The following is a 17,990-nucleotide window of genomic DNA, read 5'->3' on the forward strand; positions in this document are numbered from 1 at the left end:
TCAGATGTTGGCAATTTGATCTATAGTTCCTCTTCCTTTTCGAAAACCAGCTTGAACATCTTGAATTTCATGGTTCATGTATTGCTGAAGCTTGGCTTGGGGAATTTTGAGCATTACTTTACTAGCATGTGAGATGAGTGCAGTTGCATGGTAGTTTGAACATTCTTTGGCATTACCTTTCTTAGGGATTGGAATGAAAACTGAACTTTTCCAGCCCTGTGGCCACTGCTGAGTTTTCCAGATTTGCTGACATATTGAGTGCAGCAATTTCACAGCATCATCTTTCAGGATTTGAAATAGCTCCACTGGAATTCCATCACCTCCACTAGCTTTGTTCGTAGTGATGCTTTCACTTGACTTCACATTCCAGGATGTCTGGCTCTAGGTGAGTGATTACGCCATCATGATTATCTGGGTCATGAAGATTTTTTGGTACAGTTCTTCTGTGTATTCTTGCCACCTCTTCTTAATATCTTCTGCTTCTGTTAGGTCCATACCATTTCTGTCCTTTATTGAGCCCATCTTTGCATGAAATGTTCCTTTGGTATCTTTCTTGAAGAGATCTTTAGTCTTTCCCATTCTATTGTTTTCCTCTATTCCTTTGCATTGATCACTGAGAAAGGCTTTCTTATGTCTCCTTGCTATTCTTTGGAACTCTGCATTCAGATGCTTATATCTTTCCTTTTCTCCTTTGCTTTTCGCTTCTTTTCTTTTCACCATATTTTATCCATACCACCTACCTTTCTTAGAAAATTCTTCCCCATACCCTATATAGTATTAGACAGTATATGACCTTCATTTTTCATCATAAGTGATTTTATAGGGGTGAACACTTAACTCAATGTGAATCAGGTTTTTTCACATAGGAATTTGGAACTGAGACTAAGGGATTAAATCAGTAAGACAGTATTACAGGCACTAGTACTGAAAAGTCATGTAGAATTGAGGCCAAAGGTGAGTGCTCCAGCTTGTTCCCTTGCTTCTGTGTCACACTCCATTCACACACAGGTAGGAATTACAGGGAAGCACAAAGAAGTAGATATAATGATTATGTTGGTAATATTTTGGTTACCAGTTGCTATGTAACAGACCAGCCAAAAACTTAGTGGCATAGAACAGTTTATTATTACCTGTGGGTTGACTGGACTTGGCTAGGTGGTTCTCACTGGGGTCTCTCATATTGTTCTAATCAGAGTGTGACTGAGGATGGTGTCATCTTAAAGCTCAGTTGGGCTAGCTGTCCAAGATGGTGTGCACACTGGTGAGCAATTGATTCTGACTGTAGGCTAGGAGCGCTACTGGGGCTATTGCCTGGAGTACCCACAGGTGTCTCCTCTATGTGGCTGGAGCTTCTGCATGGTGGCTGGGTTCCAAGTGGGCTGTCCTAACAGTAAGTACCTGAAGAGAAGGGAAGCAAACTTTGCCAATCTTCTTAAAGGCCAGTCTTCAAACTGGCACAGTATCATTTCAACCCTATTGTATCGCTTCAAGCAGTCACAGGCCAGCCTAGATTCAAAAGGAATGGACTCTATCTCTAGATGGGGAAATATCAGTGGTAAAGGGAGGGAAAGACTTCATGGTGGCTCTCTTGGGAGACAAGCTAGCACAAATAATAATGTTTTTTTTAATTTTAAAACTTTCTATTATGAAGTTTTAAAACCTTCAAGAGAAGAGAGAACAACGCAAGGAACTCCTATGTAACCATGATCTTACCTTTGACAATTATCAGCATTCTATTTTTCTTGTTTCTCATCTGCCTCCCCACTTTTTGGTGGGTGGGAAAGCATTGAAATATTTAAAAGCAGATAACAGTATCATTTTATCCAAGTAATGATTTTTAGCGGTAACGATTGCTAACAATTGTGCAAGGCACTGTCCTAAGTGTTTTACATGCATTATATCCTTAAGTCCTTATAGCAATCCTATTGCTATTCACAGTTTACAGATGGGAACTTTGAGGTGTGGAGCGGGTGAAATAAATTATGATGGGTGTTTTATTGTTAAGAATTACTACATCATTTGTAGAGATGTGGATAAACCTGGAGTCTGTCTTATAAAGTGAAGTAAGTCAGAAAGAGAAAAACAGGTATTGGATATTAATGTATATATATATATACATATACACACATATGGAATCTATAAAATGTTACTGATGAACCTATTTGCAGGGCAGGAATAGAGGCACAGATGTACAGGGCAGACTTACAGACATGGCTAAGGGTGCAGGGAGAGGGTGAGATGAATTGAGAGAGTGGCATAGCCACGTGTAAAATAGATAGCTAGTGAGAAGCTGCGTATAACACAGAGAGCTCAGCTCAGTGCTCTGTGATTACCTAGAGGGGTGAGATGGGGGATGGGAAGGAGGCTCTAGAGGGAGGGGATATATGTATACATAGCTGATTCCTGTTGTACAGCAGAAACTAACACAACATTGTAAAGCAATCATCCTCAAAATAAAAAATAAAAAAAAGAAGCAGAACACCTAACTAAAGAAAGTTTAAACAACATGCCCATTTATCATCTCACTTAACAGGGATGGAAGGAAAGGAGGCGAAAGAAGGAGGGTATAGCTTGTGACTCAGAAATCTCAAGTTTCTTCCCAGCTCTCCACCCTGCTACCCTCAGAATGTAGGTGATGGTTTCTTGTCTTGGTAAGATGGCTGCACAGCTCATGCACACCTGCTCACAGATGACTGGACCAGGGCTAAACACCTGACCAATCTGGACCAATCACAGGACAACAACCTACATGGCCCCATCTAAGGCAGGGAGAAAGGGAGAAGCTTCCCCTTGTTTATTTTTCTTTCATTGAGACCCTTGCAGGCTTCCTTCTCTGTCATTGAGCAGAACTGGGATTAATCAGTTCCTGCAAAGGGAATCACTGGCAAAGGGAAATAGGATTATTAAGACTCGTTTGGACTGATCATGATGTATCTCTTGGGCTGGACTCAGTACTGCCTGATTTCTGAACAAACTCTGACTGTTGGTGCCTAAGAAGGTGGTGGAGTCACTATTGTACAGGCAACCAATAGTTTCCGCCACGTGTGTGGCAAAGAGGCAAAGAGCATGGCCTGTGTCCCTGAGGTTACATTTCCACTCCTGACCCTTGTGGGCTGGATGCACTGTTTCCTATCTGGCCTATGAGATTGCCTATCATATCTTGACAACCAGTTCCCCTTTACTTAAGCTAATGAGTGAGTTTCTAGTCTTGGCAACCAAATATAGTATACCTAGGACAATCACTGAGACATTTTGAGGTGTATTTGTTTTACAACTTTCTAGAACAGAATTTTCTAGAATGTTTCACAATTAACTAGAATGCTTGTGCCTGCTGGGCATTGGACTTGCAGTCAAGACACCTGAGACTGAATCACGGCTCCGGCACAGAGTTGGTGTTACCTGGCGTGCTTGCTACCATTACTTCTTCCTGAAGCCATGCTTGTCATTGCCTATTAACTATGCATTTCTTCCCACTGAACCCAGATATGGCGCCAGAAGTGTTCTCAACAAAATACTCAAAGGCAGCCAACTAGCAAGAGTTGGTATATGAGATGAGATCCATTGCCATTTTTGCTTTAAGTAGCTCTTAAAGTCGGAAGAACTCTTTCCTTCTCTAGGGCTGGTTTTCCCCCTGTATGATGAGGGGGTTGGATTGGGTGATTTCTAGGGAGTCTTCCATCTCTGAGCTTCTTCTCATCTTACTATCCAGTTCTGTTTCCAGACATGATGTAGCCCATGATCTCAGGTCATACCACAGAGAGCCCAGGAAGGCAAAATGATATGAGTCTGGGGTTAGATAATAGGTGTAGACCAGTCATGTTCCGGTAAGTAGGGATGCTTCATCTCTTTTCAGGATTCCAGAGAAGCTCTAATCTCCATGTGGAGACTCTGAAGCTCCCACCCCTATAGTGTCACTGGGGTTTGGGGGTGGGGTGGTCCAGGTAGGCTGCTGAACTCAGTTGCTTCAAGAAGATTTTTTAGGCAATATAGAGCTGGTGGTCAAGAAAAGGACCTGGGTTCAAGCTGTGGGAACTTAGGATGGTTATCCTTTGAGCCTCAGTTTCCTTATCTGCAAAATGATAATAGTGTTATCATTACTATAGTAGAGATTAAATAAATCATGCTTGTAAAGCAATCCATAGAACAGATGGTTCATAGGAAATATTAAACAAATTGAAGCTATTATTGTTATGCAATTGGGGGGCATTTTTTCATGCTGATAGGGGGAGTGCCATCCCATCTCACATAGAGAGTCCAAGAAGATCTTTTTACCAGGATAGGCAGAAGGGAGGATGGACAGTCTCCATGGTTGGGGCAGCCCATGATCTGGCTAGACACAGAGGATTCCACCGTGTCTTGTATTTTAGGTGACAGTGGCCCAGGGTCTCCCTTGAAGTATGCTGGGGTCAGTGGGAGAACTGGAAATATTGTTCTGTGAGGCAGGCCTGACGCAGCTCAGCCTGGAGAAGATCCATGCAGGGATTCTTTTATTTTTTAGACCATTGAAAAGCTATCATAGGTAGAGAGAGCTGATACTTTGCTGTAACTGGAGAGGATGGAGGGGATCAGAAAAAGTTCTCTGTCCCAGTGCAGGTTCTGATGCTCACAGCCATCCAAGGCTTGAGGGGCAGGGCTCTGCCCTCTGTTTGCTTCTCACTCCATACCAGGAGCTCTCGACTCTGGCTGAACACCAGTATCACTCAGCATCTTTCTAAAAACACCGCTTCCTGAATCTCACCCTGGAAAACACTGCAGAGTCAGTAGATCCTGGGGGAAGAGAACAGAATTCCAATACACTTCCTGCAAATCTCCCCTTTGCCTTGAGTTACAGGAGTCTGTTTTCTCTTTTAACACTGAATGACCCAAACATCAGAAGGGCCTGGACCTTCTCTTCCAGGTGTGGGAGTCTCCATCGCTTCTGGGCAGTGCTGCCTTGTTAGTTGAGGGTTAGCACACGTGACTCTGAGGCTCTGCCTGTGCTGGCCGGGTACCACTGGTGAGGAAGAAGGCCCTGGTCCTCTGTGTGGGATGCTTGCTGGGTGGCTCCGACTCTCAGGACATAAGAGACCTTCATGCTCTGCCCCCAGGGGGCACCAGGAATCTCATGGGGTGGCCTGGTGCCTGTGGCCACCCCATGGGCCGGGCGACGGGGCTAAGCCCTGGGAAACAAACGGCTTGCGAAGACCCTAGACTCTCACGATGGCACTTCCCATACCCAGGAGTTTTCTGGAGGCACTGACAGTTGTTCGTGGGGGTTGGGGGGGCAGGTAGAGGGAGAGGGAAATACATTTTTAAAGATAACCTGGAGGCAAATATAATATTTATACTTATTTATCCTCAGAGCTCACTCGCAAGGCCCCAGACATGTCTAATGAGCAAGAATTGCAAAATGGCCACGAATCCTACTTGTTTGCCTTTGCACAGTCTCTGAGCAGTCAGAGGGACCCAGATTTTTCAACAGTGTGACTGCTGCAGGCAAAACGGCTGTAAGGAACACCAGGGCAGGCAGCAAGTGTTCAACTCCCAGAGGCGCTGAGCCACAAAATTGCCGATCCAGGAAAATGAGGTGCTCCCTTCTACCGCCCGCCTCAGCAGAACACGGGGCATCCACACCTCTGCATGTGAGCTCACGTGACACACAGACTCACATGTGTGCACGTACCTATGTACACACACGCACACAACACATACACAGTGAGGCTCGCAGGGTCTTTCTCACAGGCCTGCAGGCCCATCCCCATCCAAATTCTTACACCCTCTCCAAAGCAGGTGCATTGGGACAGGATGCTCCTGGCTAAGGTTCTGTCCTGGATAAGGACGCTGACCTGCCCGGCTCACTCTGAACAGGGACGATCATCACCAATATCTGAAGGAGCTCGCTAAGTCAACAGCAGGATTAGAGAAAGACACATATCATCTCATATCATTTATATGTGTAATCTAAAAAATGATACAAATTAACTTATTTACCAAAAAGAAATAGACTCGCAGACATAGAAAACAAATTTATTTATAGGGAAAGGAGGGCCAGGGATAAATTAGGAGTTTGGGATTAGTAGATACACAGTACTATATATAAAATAGATAAATAGCAAGGACCTAACGTATAGCACAGGAAACCGTATTCAATGCCTTGTAATAACCTACAATGGAAAAGAATCTCCCTGGTGGCTCAGATGGGAAAGAATCTGCCTGTAATGCAGGAGACCTGGGTTCAGGCCCTGGGTCTAGAAGATCCCCTGGAGTAGGAAATGGCAACCCACACCAGTATTCTTGCATGGGAAATCCCGTGGACAGAGAAACCTGGCAGGCTGCAGTCCATGGGGTCACAAAGAGTTGGACACGACTGAGTAACTAACACTGTATGTGTAACTGGATCACTTCGCTATACACCTGAAACTAACACAGTATCTTAAACCAATGATAGGCTACCCACGCCAGGATTCTTGGGCTTCCCTGGTGGCTCAGACACTAAAGAATTCGCCTGCAGTGTGGGAGACCTGTTTACGATCCCTGGGTTGGAAAGATTCCCCTGAAGAAGGGGACAGCTACCCACTCCAGTATTCTGGCCTGGAGAATTCCATGGACTGTGTAGTCCATGGGGTCGTAAAGAGTCGGACACGACTGAATTTCACTTTCGCTCTCACTTTCATACGTCAATTAAAAACTAAGTCAACAACAAGGTTAGCTGAGACCAGCACAGTCTGCCCTGGAATGAGAATGACATACAGGTTACTCCATGGCTAACTCAAGAATCTATGCTTAGTGTGTGTAACTATATATAAACATATGTCCACACATAAATGATGTCAACAAATAGAGAACTATGTGGGGCAGCCCTTAGCTAATGAGGGTCTGTGTGTCTCTGACTCTCCAGGCTGGCTCAGGTTTGCTGCCATGATCTCTCACATTCTCTGGTGGTGCTTCTCGAAGCATTTACTCCCTCTGTTTGCGATGTTAGTTTTTCCAGTCTGTGTTGCCCTGACTCTGAGCTCCAGGAGGAAAGGCCCCTGTGTCTCTGCTCACCGCTCTGTTCCAAGTGCCCCACTCACAGAAAGTGCTCAGTGAACGGACGGTGGAATGAAGGGTGAGCCTTTTCTCCTGCTGTGTCTCTTCTCTGTGTGTGTGGCTTGACAATCTAGTCTTACACCTTGGCACCGGGAGGGTCCCTTCTTTTACTGCCAACAGCAGAAAATTCCCAGGCTTGGTCTGAAAAGTTCAAATTTCAAATATAGCACCGATGTCAACTGTATTTCTGAGGCGGTGACTTCCTTTCTCCATGTCGCCAGTGGCCTGTGTAACAGAGAGAGGGCACCTCTCTGCTAACTTCCTTTCTTACGGTTGGACTGTGGCTGGCTTGATGGGGCTGTGACACAGGGGGCGTGGTTTGGAGAGTCATAGATGGTTTATGTTTTCATACGACAGTGTCACTTCCAGGTATTTTCTGGCCTGAAAAATATCTTTATGAAAAGAGCTGTGTGTTCTTAAGGCTGTAGTCTGGAATCTTCATGTACAGAAGCCATTGTGTTGGGTCAAGACCGACCGGCTTTTGCTACAAGTCGAACAGGGGGTTCAGGAGGACCAGTCTCCCGACCGGTCAGAGCTAGAACGGCAGTAAATACTGACCCACTCATTATACTGATTTCTGTGAAGATGCTCATTCTGGCTTCTGGAAGCCTATCCCCTTGTCTCCAAAGAGAAAGAAAGAACAGCAGTTTCCTGGATGCCACTGACATGATTTTATTTGCACAAACCAGGAGTGTCCTTGATAAAGAGCTGGTTTTGCTGGCTATTTGGTGTTTGAAAGAGGAGTTTCTGGCTAGTGGCTCTGAAACCCACATCATCCCCCTTTTGTTCAGATTTCATTTTATTCCATATTTATTTGAACTTGTAAAATGGACCCTATCACTTTATTTGCAATATTAACTGTTTATATTAATTTAAAAAAATTTAAAGTATAGTTGATTTACAGTATCATGTTAGTTTCAGGTATATAGCACAGCTGTTAAATAATATGTATATATATTATTTTCAGAATCTTCTCCCTTATAGAGTATTGCACAATATTGAGTATAGTTCCTTGTGCTATACAGTTGCTTATTGGTAACCAATAGGTCCTTGTTGGTAACCAAGTTTATATATAGTAGTGTGTATATGTTAATCCCAAGCTCCTAGTTTATCCTTCCCCCCACCCTCGTTTTCCCTTTGGTAAAAGTAAATTCATTTTCTATGTCTGTGAGTCTCTTTCTGTTTTGGAAATAAATTCACTTGTATCTTTTTTTTTCCCCAGCGTGCACATATAAACAATATCATATAATATTTGTCTTTCTCTGTCTGGCCTATTTCACTTAGTATGATCATCTCTAGGTCCACCCATGTAGCTACACATGGCATCATTTCATTCTTTTTTATGGCTGATAGTATATTAAAAAGCAGAGACATTACCTTGCCAATAAAGGTCTGTCTAGTCAAGGCTATGGTTTTTCCAGTGGTCATGTATGGATGTGAGAGTTGGACTGTGAAGAAAGCTGATCGCCGAAGAATTGATGCTTTTGAACTGTGGTGTTGGAGAAGACTCTTGAGAGTCCCTTGGACTGCAAGGAGATCCAACCAGTCCATCCTAAAGGAGATCAATCCTGGGTGTTCATTGGAAGGACTGATGCTAAAGCTGAAAGTCAATACTTTGGCCACCTCATGCGACGAGGTGACTCACTGGAAAAGACTCTGATGCTGGGAGGGATTGGGGGTGGTAGGAGACGGGGACGACAGAGAATGAGATGGCTGGATGGCATCACCGACTCGATAGAGGTGAGTTTGAGTGAACTCTGGGCGTTGGTGATGGACAGGGAGGCCTGGCGTGCTGTGATTCATGGGGTCGCGGAGAGTCGGACACGACTGAGCGACTGAACTGAACTGAACTGAGCTGAATATTCCATTCACATCTTTCTTCATCACCTGTCAGTGGGCATTTAGGTTGCTTCCATGTCTTGGCTACTGTAAATCGTGCTGCAATGAACAGAGGGGCACGTTTCTCTTATAAGGACACTTCAGATTCACAACCTGTGTATCAGGACACCCTGTTTCTTCACACAACAAGATGAGTTTCTGGGTATCACCAGTGTCATGGGTGGATGGGAAAAGCTTTGACTTAGACGTTCATGTACTACCCCTCACTTCCCCTTTCAATGTATATGAGACGTATAAAGAAATCAACAACAACAAAAACATAAAGAAAAGTGGACTCCCAAAAGACCTCCCTAAGTCTTGGGTCCCTTCTGCTTGGAAGGTTCTTTCGGCTCTGGGCACCTGTAGTGGGTGCTGTGGTGCGGTTCCCAGATCCTTCTTCAGGATGGAGGCACTCCTTCCCTTAGTTTCTGGAGTGCTGATGCTCCCTGCTGAGCTCCTTGCTGGGAGCTGCCCTTGGCTGCAGACTTCTGCCTCACTCAAGGTGATACCTCCTTCCCGGGGGGGCCCATATCCAATGACCAGCTTGCGAGGGTGAAAGGCCTCAGTTCAAGCCTTCTCTGCAGTCCCACTCAAGGCCTAGGGCTTTTCATGGGGTGGGTCGAGGCCTTTGCTGAGACTTCATCACTGTTCAAATGCTTCTGCTCAGTTCTGCGGCCTTCACTCCCTGGCAGGTGTTGGACTCCCACACACTCCCTACGCACAAATCCCCACCTCAGAGTCTGTTTCCTGGGAAATCCAACCTACGTTAACCACCTCGACCCTTTTCAGCTTTTTGCTGCTCAGAATATTTTGAAGAACATTTGAGACTATGAAGGCTGTACGGATGAAGTTTGCCATGGCTTTGGCTGGGGCTGGGTAGCTGGGATTCAGGGGTCAAGTGTGGTCAGATTTCAGGTGCCCTCTGCCTGGACATTGCTGGGTTTAAAATCCAACCTACAACTTCCATGGAGCTCAGAGCTCTGGATGGCAGGCGGGGTACTGTAAGTCTTGCCAAGTGGCTTGATGACTCCCACGCAGGTCTGTTTTTGGGGTCTCTGCCTATGCTCAGAGGAGGGATCTGTCACAACCACGGCCATCAGGCTGAAGCTGGAGAAGCCTCAATACTTCCTCTCTTTTCCTCCCTGTGGAGCCCTTGGGAGAGAGGAGTGAGACTCAGGAGCTCAGGTGAAATACTGACTGTGGGAGTCACCCCCATCCTGAGCCTGTTTGCGCTCACATCTCTCTTGGAATCACAACTGTGTGCATGTTGGGAGCTGACCCCCTGCAGGCTGCATTTGCAAGCTCCTCTGGTTTGGGCCAGTAGGAGGGATTGGTGGCAGCCTGGCTGGTGGAGAATTTGGGTATCTGTCCTCTGCCCTTTCTGCCTTGGTGGCTTCTCTGGCAGAGGCCGCCTGCCCTCCGTGGCTCCAACTCCTCTGCGTTCTGTAGTCCAGTTCTGCTAGAACCTAGCCCTGGGGCTCCAGTGACACCGCCCCCTCCTCTCCTTTTCTCTCCAGTCTAGAGGTGACAGTGGCTTCCTGCCAACCTCTGGGCACCTCCCTGCCACCTAGTTGGCTTTCAGTTTCTCTGTCATCTATGTAACCAGTTCTCTGCATTAAATCCCTTCTATTATACATTCTTTTTGTTGGTGGTGTTGTTTCTGTTATTATTATTATTAAATTTTTTTTATTGTGGTAAAAGTCTCATAATAGAAAACATATTACTTTTACCATATTTAATTGTGCATTTCAGTGGCACTAAATACATTCACATTGTCGTACAACTCTCCCTATCATCTAGCTCCTGAAAATTCCAACTTCCTAAACAGAGATTCTGTCATTAAATACTAACCCCCTACCCACCCCCACCACCCCAGTTCCTGGTATCTACCAATGTACTTTCTGACTGTATGAATTTATCTGTTCTGTCATACAGAGTGGAGTAAATCAGAAAAAGAAAAACAAATATTGTATATCAACTCTGCTGCTGCTGTGTTGTGCTTAGTCGTGTCCAACTCTTTGGCGACCCCATGGACTGTAAACTGCCAGGCTTCTCTGTCTGTGGGCTTTCTCAGCCAAGAATACTGGAAGGGGTTGCCATTTCCTTCTCCAGGGGATCTTCCTGACCCAGGGATGGAACTTGCGTATCCTGCATTGGTAGGCAACTTCTTTACCAACGAGCCACCTGGGATGCCTGTATTAAGGCATATATGTGGAACCTAGAAAAATAGTACAGATAAACCTATTTGCAAAGCAGAAATAGAGACACAGATGTAGAGACCAAATGTATGGACACTCAGGAGGGGAAGGAAGGTGGATGAATTGGGAGACTGGGATTGACATATATACATTATTATGTATAAAATAGATAACTAATAAGAACATACTGTGTAGCACAAGGAGATAAAAAAGAAAATGCAATCTGTTTGCAGGACATGTATTAAGCTAACCTTAAAAATGTATTCGGATATACATTAACTGCAGATAAATAAGGTTTGATTCCTTCTATTAGACACTCTTAAGGTGGTTTGTTTTCCTGGTTAGTCTGACTCATACAATCATTTCTGTTGTTCCCGTTGAGTTGGAGTTTGATTTAAGAAGGGGAGGATTTGTTGAGAACAGCTGGTCTCATGAGTGGATAATTCCTCAGAACGGCCAGGGAGCACCTCAGACCACCCACCCCTTCTCCCTCATCCCCAGATCAGAGTCTCATCTCAGAAGGGTTTTTTCCTTCATGTCTGCTCTTTCCAGGAACTTGGGGGTGACTTCATGTCTGCATCTTATTGAATTGCAGTTTGGCCCATGTATTGGGAAGAATTTAAATGAGGGAGATGGAACAAGAGCTAGATTTTCCCCAGAGGCTAGAATGATAGCTCCTTAGCAGAATTTCCTAAAGGTGTTCTAGTACATTATGGTGGGAGCTTTAGTAAGTGTTATGTTAGAAAAAGGGTTTTCAGGGCAAATGGTTTTGGGAAGCTTTGGGTTACACAGGACTGGGAGGCTTCTTTACTCCAGGACTTTTCACAGCCTTCAAGGTTCGAGGGTCCTTTGTGAGTCTCCAAGAGAGGAATGTCGTCTGGAGTTCCTGAACTCATTTAACCCCAGAATCTCCCTTGCATGGAAACACATCCAATCAGACCCACTCTGAAAAACCTTTCTGATGGTGCACAATTGAGTTTTTGATGGTCCATTTGTCCACAGGCTGGGTCGGAGCTAGCACTGTTTTGGGAGGAGGAATACTGTCCTATGGGGGGACAGGGGTGACCATCCATTTGGGTGCCAGTCCTGCTTTACCTGGTCATGAGCTAGACATCATTTTTTATTTCTGTGGTATTTCATCCATACACAGACACAGGAGAAAGATGGTCCGCATCCTCCAGTTATAATTGGGGTGCTTAAGTGGGACTCCCAGTAGGACTGAGGAGCAATGCATCGACGGTGCCTAGCACAGTGAATGGCCCTTGGGAAGGATTCCGTGAATTCTAGGCTGCCGTGAGCTCTCAGGTGTTTTGGGTCCTGTCTGTTTATGTGTCCTCACTCAGGTCAACGAGGGAGCTAGAACATACCCCCAGACTCTGTGGGTCCCACAGTTCCTTCCCATGGATTCTGAGGTCTGGCTATTGCCTCAGGGGTCCAGGATGCATGGGAGCCTCCAGAAGCCTCTTGGATGACAATTTCTGCACTCCCTCCCTGAGCTTGTCCAGGCCCCATTTGCCCTCTCTCTGGGGAGTCTAAGTTGCTCTCCAGTCCTGTCTTCTGGAGGGTCCCCTCCTCATCTGTCCCCAGGGTGTTAGCTCTGTTTGCTTGGCCCAGCCCACATAGTTGGAAACCGCTGGAAACATTCCCCCAAATCCCACAAACATCCCCTGGCCCAGGGAGCTGGTCCTCTATCACCCAGCAGAAGTAAGAAGGTGGGGAGAAGTGGCTACAGGGGCATCTGGAAATGGGAACCAACAGCAGCTCTCCCGCCATGGACCAAAACCTCAGAATGATGAAAACAAAAGAGTGTTTGTCCCAAGGGGCTAGTGACCACCTCCCGACCAGGGAGCAGTGAACTTTGCAGAACGTTCCTGGCTCCAGCCTCCCCAGGGACAGGGCCCTTTTTGATGCCTGGGGAGCTGACTTTTCCAAGTAGGGGTTGGGGGGATGTGGGGCTGCAGTTGGGCCCCTAACTCCCTTCCTTCCTGACCTCCCCAGCTTGAGCCAGAGCCGGAAGGGCCACTTCCAACAGTGACTCAGCCCTCGTCCTGTGCTGGCCTGGCCACACAGGGCCAGGCAGGACCTTTGCAGCTGCCTGAGTTTGCTTCTGAATCTCTGGACCCACTGTCTGTTTTTTTTGCACCTACTTCCAACATTTTGTTCTAGAAGTTTTCAAACTTAGAGACAAGTTGATGGACTAGTCCAATTATTACCCATAAATCTTCCATCTAGGTCCAGCATTTGTTAACATTTTGCCATATTTCTGTTTCTCTTTTTTGTGTGGTATTTGCGTCATGACACCTCACCACTAAACACTTCTCAGCCTTCTCCTGAGGATAAAGACATTCTTCTTCATATCCACTGCGCTGTTACCACACTGAGAAGATCACAGGAATTCCATCACGTTGGTCAATTTCGAGTTCATATTCATACTTCCAGTTATTCTAAGATTCTTTTTTTAGCTGTTAACATTTTTTTGAACTAGAATCCAATCAAGGCATGTATTTTGCTTTGGGTCTTTAAAATAATCTACAGTAGTCCTCTTATTTTCTTAAAAATTATTATTATTACATTAACTTTTTGAAAAGTGAATGCCAGTTTTCTTTACTTTCTTTCATTCTCGAATATCTAGAATATTCTAGATGCTAAACTATTTTTAGCTCAAGGTAATTTTCAATTTTATGTATCTAATTTTGTATTAAAGTATAGCCGATGTTCAGTGTTGTGCCAATCTCTGCTGTACAGCAAAGTGACTCAGTTATATACATACAGGCTGTCTTTTTTTGTATTCTTTTCCACTATGGTTTGTCATTCTAGATGATACATTTATCTGATTGTCTCCTCCTGGTGTTGTTCAACATGTTCCTCCTTCCACTATGTATCCTGTGAACTGCGAGTTAGTCCTAGGTGCTTAACTAGTTTCAAATTAGATTCACAAGAATATGTCCCAGGTACACTTCATATTGTAAAACATCAAAAATGCGTACTGGTTTCTTTGAATGTTTCTTGAAGTTTACTTCTAAAGAATGGTTTAATGGTTGTGTATTATATGCCTAGTACTTTGCAGAGCTATCTTACCTGAAGTCACAAAACAATTTTGAGGAGAGGAGATGGATATCCTTGTTTTATGCCAGAGGTGGCAGGGCAAAGAAAGAAATTAACATTTGCTAAGTAACTATTGAGGGCCAGGCACGGAGCTGAGTATTTTCTCTTTATGCTGTGTTGCCCACTTCATGCAGAGGGCAGTTCTGGAAAGTTAAGTCCCTTGTCTAAGGTCACAAAAATCAATTAAATGACAGACCTAAGTTTTCACTTAGATTTTCTTGTCCCCAGAAAGTCCTGGGTTCTTTGTGCTCAACCCCTCTCTCTGAATCCCTCATCTTTAGGATTCTGTTCATTCCGTAGATGGATTGATCTGCTGCCCAGATTTAGCTGTGATGATCAGGGCCAGTGAGCTCAAGTCCCTAGAAGGCTTTGAGCAGTAAATCTGAGGGGCTGGTTGCTGGGATGGGCCTTTGAAGAAGACGCATATGGTCGATGGTCATCTCTTTCGGTTTCCCTATGACATCACCAGGGCCAGGGTAGGCGCCAAGTGGGTGAGTGGGCACATCTGCCTCTCCAAGATTCCAAGCACAGATGGAACAAAGTGGGCAGGGAGGCCCGGAGGAGGCCTCCTAATCATGGGAATCCGAAGTACCAGGTCACAAACCCAGAGTCTAAGCAGAAGGTGTTGGAAGAAACTGAGGTCCAGAGAGGGACAGAGGCTTGCCTCAGGCCCCATGGCCAGCTGGAGGCACAGCTGGGAGTGGAGCACAGGAGAGAGGCTGGACTCCTTGTCCAGTGCTCTTTGTCATCTCCACTCTCTTGCCTCTACTATGTGTGTAATTCCTTCTTGGGGTGGAGAAGGAGCAGAGTAAGAGAGTACATGGAGGGGTGAGGGGACAAAATGATGGTGGGGGGGATACACAGAGACAGTGTGGGGCCCCCAAGTAACCAAGGTGTTGGGTATGTGTGTGCATATATATGTGTAGGGAGTGGCCTCAAAAACATATTTCCAGGATGTCACTGTGTCTCCCAAGGGGACCCTGGGACAGCTCTCTATCCACCCCTATTGTCTTGATTAGATCTTCATCTTTTTACCTGGGACTCTGACACCTGCCTCCTTAAGGGTCCCCAGCAGCAATTTCACCACTTTTAACCTATCCCCTGCATCATGGTCAGAGTTATCTTTTTAAACAACTTCCACTCAGGTTATCCTTGTTTGTAAACTCTTGTATCAGTTAGCTGTTGCTGCCTAACAAACTATCCCCAAACATAGTGGCTTAAGGCACTTAAGACACGCTTAAATCACAGTTTTATTTAGCTTGTTGTTTTTCAGTCACTCAGTCATGTCTGACTCTTTGCAACCCCATGGACTGTAGCATGCTAGGCTTCCCTGTCCTTCACTATCTCCCAGAGTTTGCTTAAACTCATGTCCACTGAGTCAATGGTGCCATCCAACCATCTCATCCTTTGTCGCCCCCTTCTCCTCCTTCCTTCAATCTTTCCCAGCATCAGAGTCTTTTCCAATGAGTCAACTCTTCACATCAAGTGGCCAAAGTATTGGAGCTTCAGCTTTAGCATCAGTCCTTTCAATGAATATTCAGGGTTCATTTCCTTTAGGATTGACTGGTTGGATCTCCTTGCTATCCAAGGGACTCTCAAGAATCTTCTCCAGCACCCCACAGTTTGAAAACATCAATTCTTTGATTCTCAGCCTTCTTTATTGTCCAATTCTGACATTCATACATGATTACTGGAAAACCCATAGCTTTGACTGTATGGATCTTTGTCAGCAAAGTGATGTCTCTGCCTTTTAATATGCTGTCTAGCTTAGGTTTCTCTTGTTCAGTTGGGTGGCAGTTCTGGTCTGGGCCAGATTGGCTGATCTGAGGGCTCTCTCATGTGTCTGCTGCCAGGCTGGCTGGTGGCTGCACAATCCAAAATGCTCTCACTAACATGTCCATTGTCAGCAAGCTGTCAGTTAGTTTGGGTTTGGCTCAGCTGGCATACGCTGTTTCTTCTCCATGTGGCCTCTCAGACTTGTTTCCATGGTGGACTCTGGGTTCTAAGAACAGCAAGAGGGCAAGTCCCAATATTCGAGCACTTTATAAACTTCTTGCATCTGCTTTACAAACCCACTTGCCTCATCCTTTCTAGATTCCCACTCACCAAAGCAAGTCACTTGACCATGCCCGGATGTAATGGGGGAGATTGGGGTAGAGAAACAGACTTCACCTCTTTATGGAAAGGGCCAAAGTGTCATCTATTTTTCAGACTACCACAACCTTGCTTGATTCCCAGTGTCTTCAGGATAAAACCCACAATCTTTAGCTCGCACCCTCTGCCCTCCATGATCTGTTCTCAAATTGCCTTCCCATGAGTACCCCATGGAAATCTCATGTTGCAGTTACTCCAGAGTCTTACTGTTTTTAGAGCGTCTTTCCTCCGCTCAGCCTTTGCCCATGCTGTTCCCTCTGTCTGCGTCTTTTCCATTACCCACCCCTATGCACCCCTCATGCCCAATCATTCTTCATGGTCCAGCTCCAAAGTTGCCTTTTCTAGAAGCTTTTTCTGCTTCATCTCTGAATTCTTCCTCTCTTGCAGATCTCAGAACCCTCACTTGAATCTCTGTGGCAGCATGTGCTTCCTGTTGTCTGGAGTTTAAGCTGTGCTCATGGTTGGTAGTGTGGGGGCCCCGGGGTCAGGCTGTCCAGGTTGGAATCCAGCTTCTTCACTTACTGTGTGACTTGTGCATGACACTTTACTTCTCTAAGTTTCAGTTTCCTCATTTATAAGACAGGGGAAATAATAGTGGCCCTGACTTCATAAGGCTGTTTTACGGGTCCACTGAGGCTCACGTGAAATGCTTGGCCGGGTGAGCACATGAACATTTTGTGAACAGACACTCTGTTGGTTAAATCTCTCCCCTACACACAGCACATGACTTGACACAGAGCAGGTTGAGGAGATCCTAGCAATCATATTCGTGAACTGGTATCTCCTCCAAATAACAAAGGTCCCTGCAGATGCAGCAGACATAGAGCTTGCCTGCATTTGGGCTTTTCTGTGGCACTCTTTAGTGTGGGACAAGGTTTAGCTGGGCCCACAGCCATCCCTGAAGTGGATGCTAATAATATCATTATATGCTGAATAATTAACTGTCATTTAAATATTCATATGTTGTTGGGGGCAAGGCCTTTTATCAGCATCTGGGGACGTGTCGACGGAGGAAGGAGATGGATGTCAGCAAGGCTGACTTTGCCTGTGAAGGGCAACCCAGGGTCCAGAGAGAGTTGTTGGAGTGGCCACTAGACAGTCAGCTAATATATAACTGCAATATCCCCATGTGATAAACTGCAATTTCATAAACGCTTGATGCATATGAGCAAGCCTAAAACAATATTGGAAGCATTAATTTCATTTGACTAATGCTTATCTATATTTTATTCTGTTCCATCTTTAAAGAAGTCCCTCTACCTTTCCTGCTAAGGGAGTGGGGCCAGAGACTAGCAGATGGGCTAGAGTATAGGTGGCAAAGTTTACCTGTTCTGAACCTGCAGCTGCAGGTACAGCCATGGGGCATGTGTGGTGGTTGTCTCTGAGCCTTGGAGCCCTGCCTTGGTAGGGCGGATGGTTCTGCTTCTGGCTGTTTGGAAGATGAACTCAGGCTCTCTACTGGGGTCAGTGGAAAGGATGTGGGCATCTAGGTCTTGGCCAGGTGGACTGAAGCTGCTGTAGATCCCCCATTTGTTTCTTCTAGGGATGGTCCTAGAGGGTTCCATGTAGGGAGAGATTTGGGAAGGC

Source organism: Moschus berezovskii, chromosome 4 (assembly GCF_049115385.1).
Source record: "Moschus berezovskii isolate FMDL1 chromosome 4, NW_MosBer_1.0, whole genome shotgun sequence".
NCBI lineage: Eukaryota > Metazoa > Chordata > Mammalia > Artiodactyla > Moschidae > Moschus > Moschus berezovskii.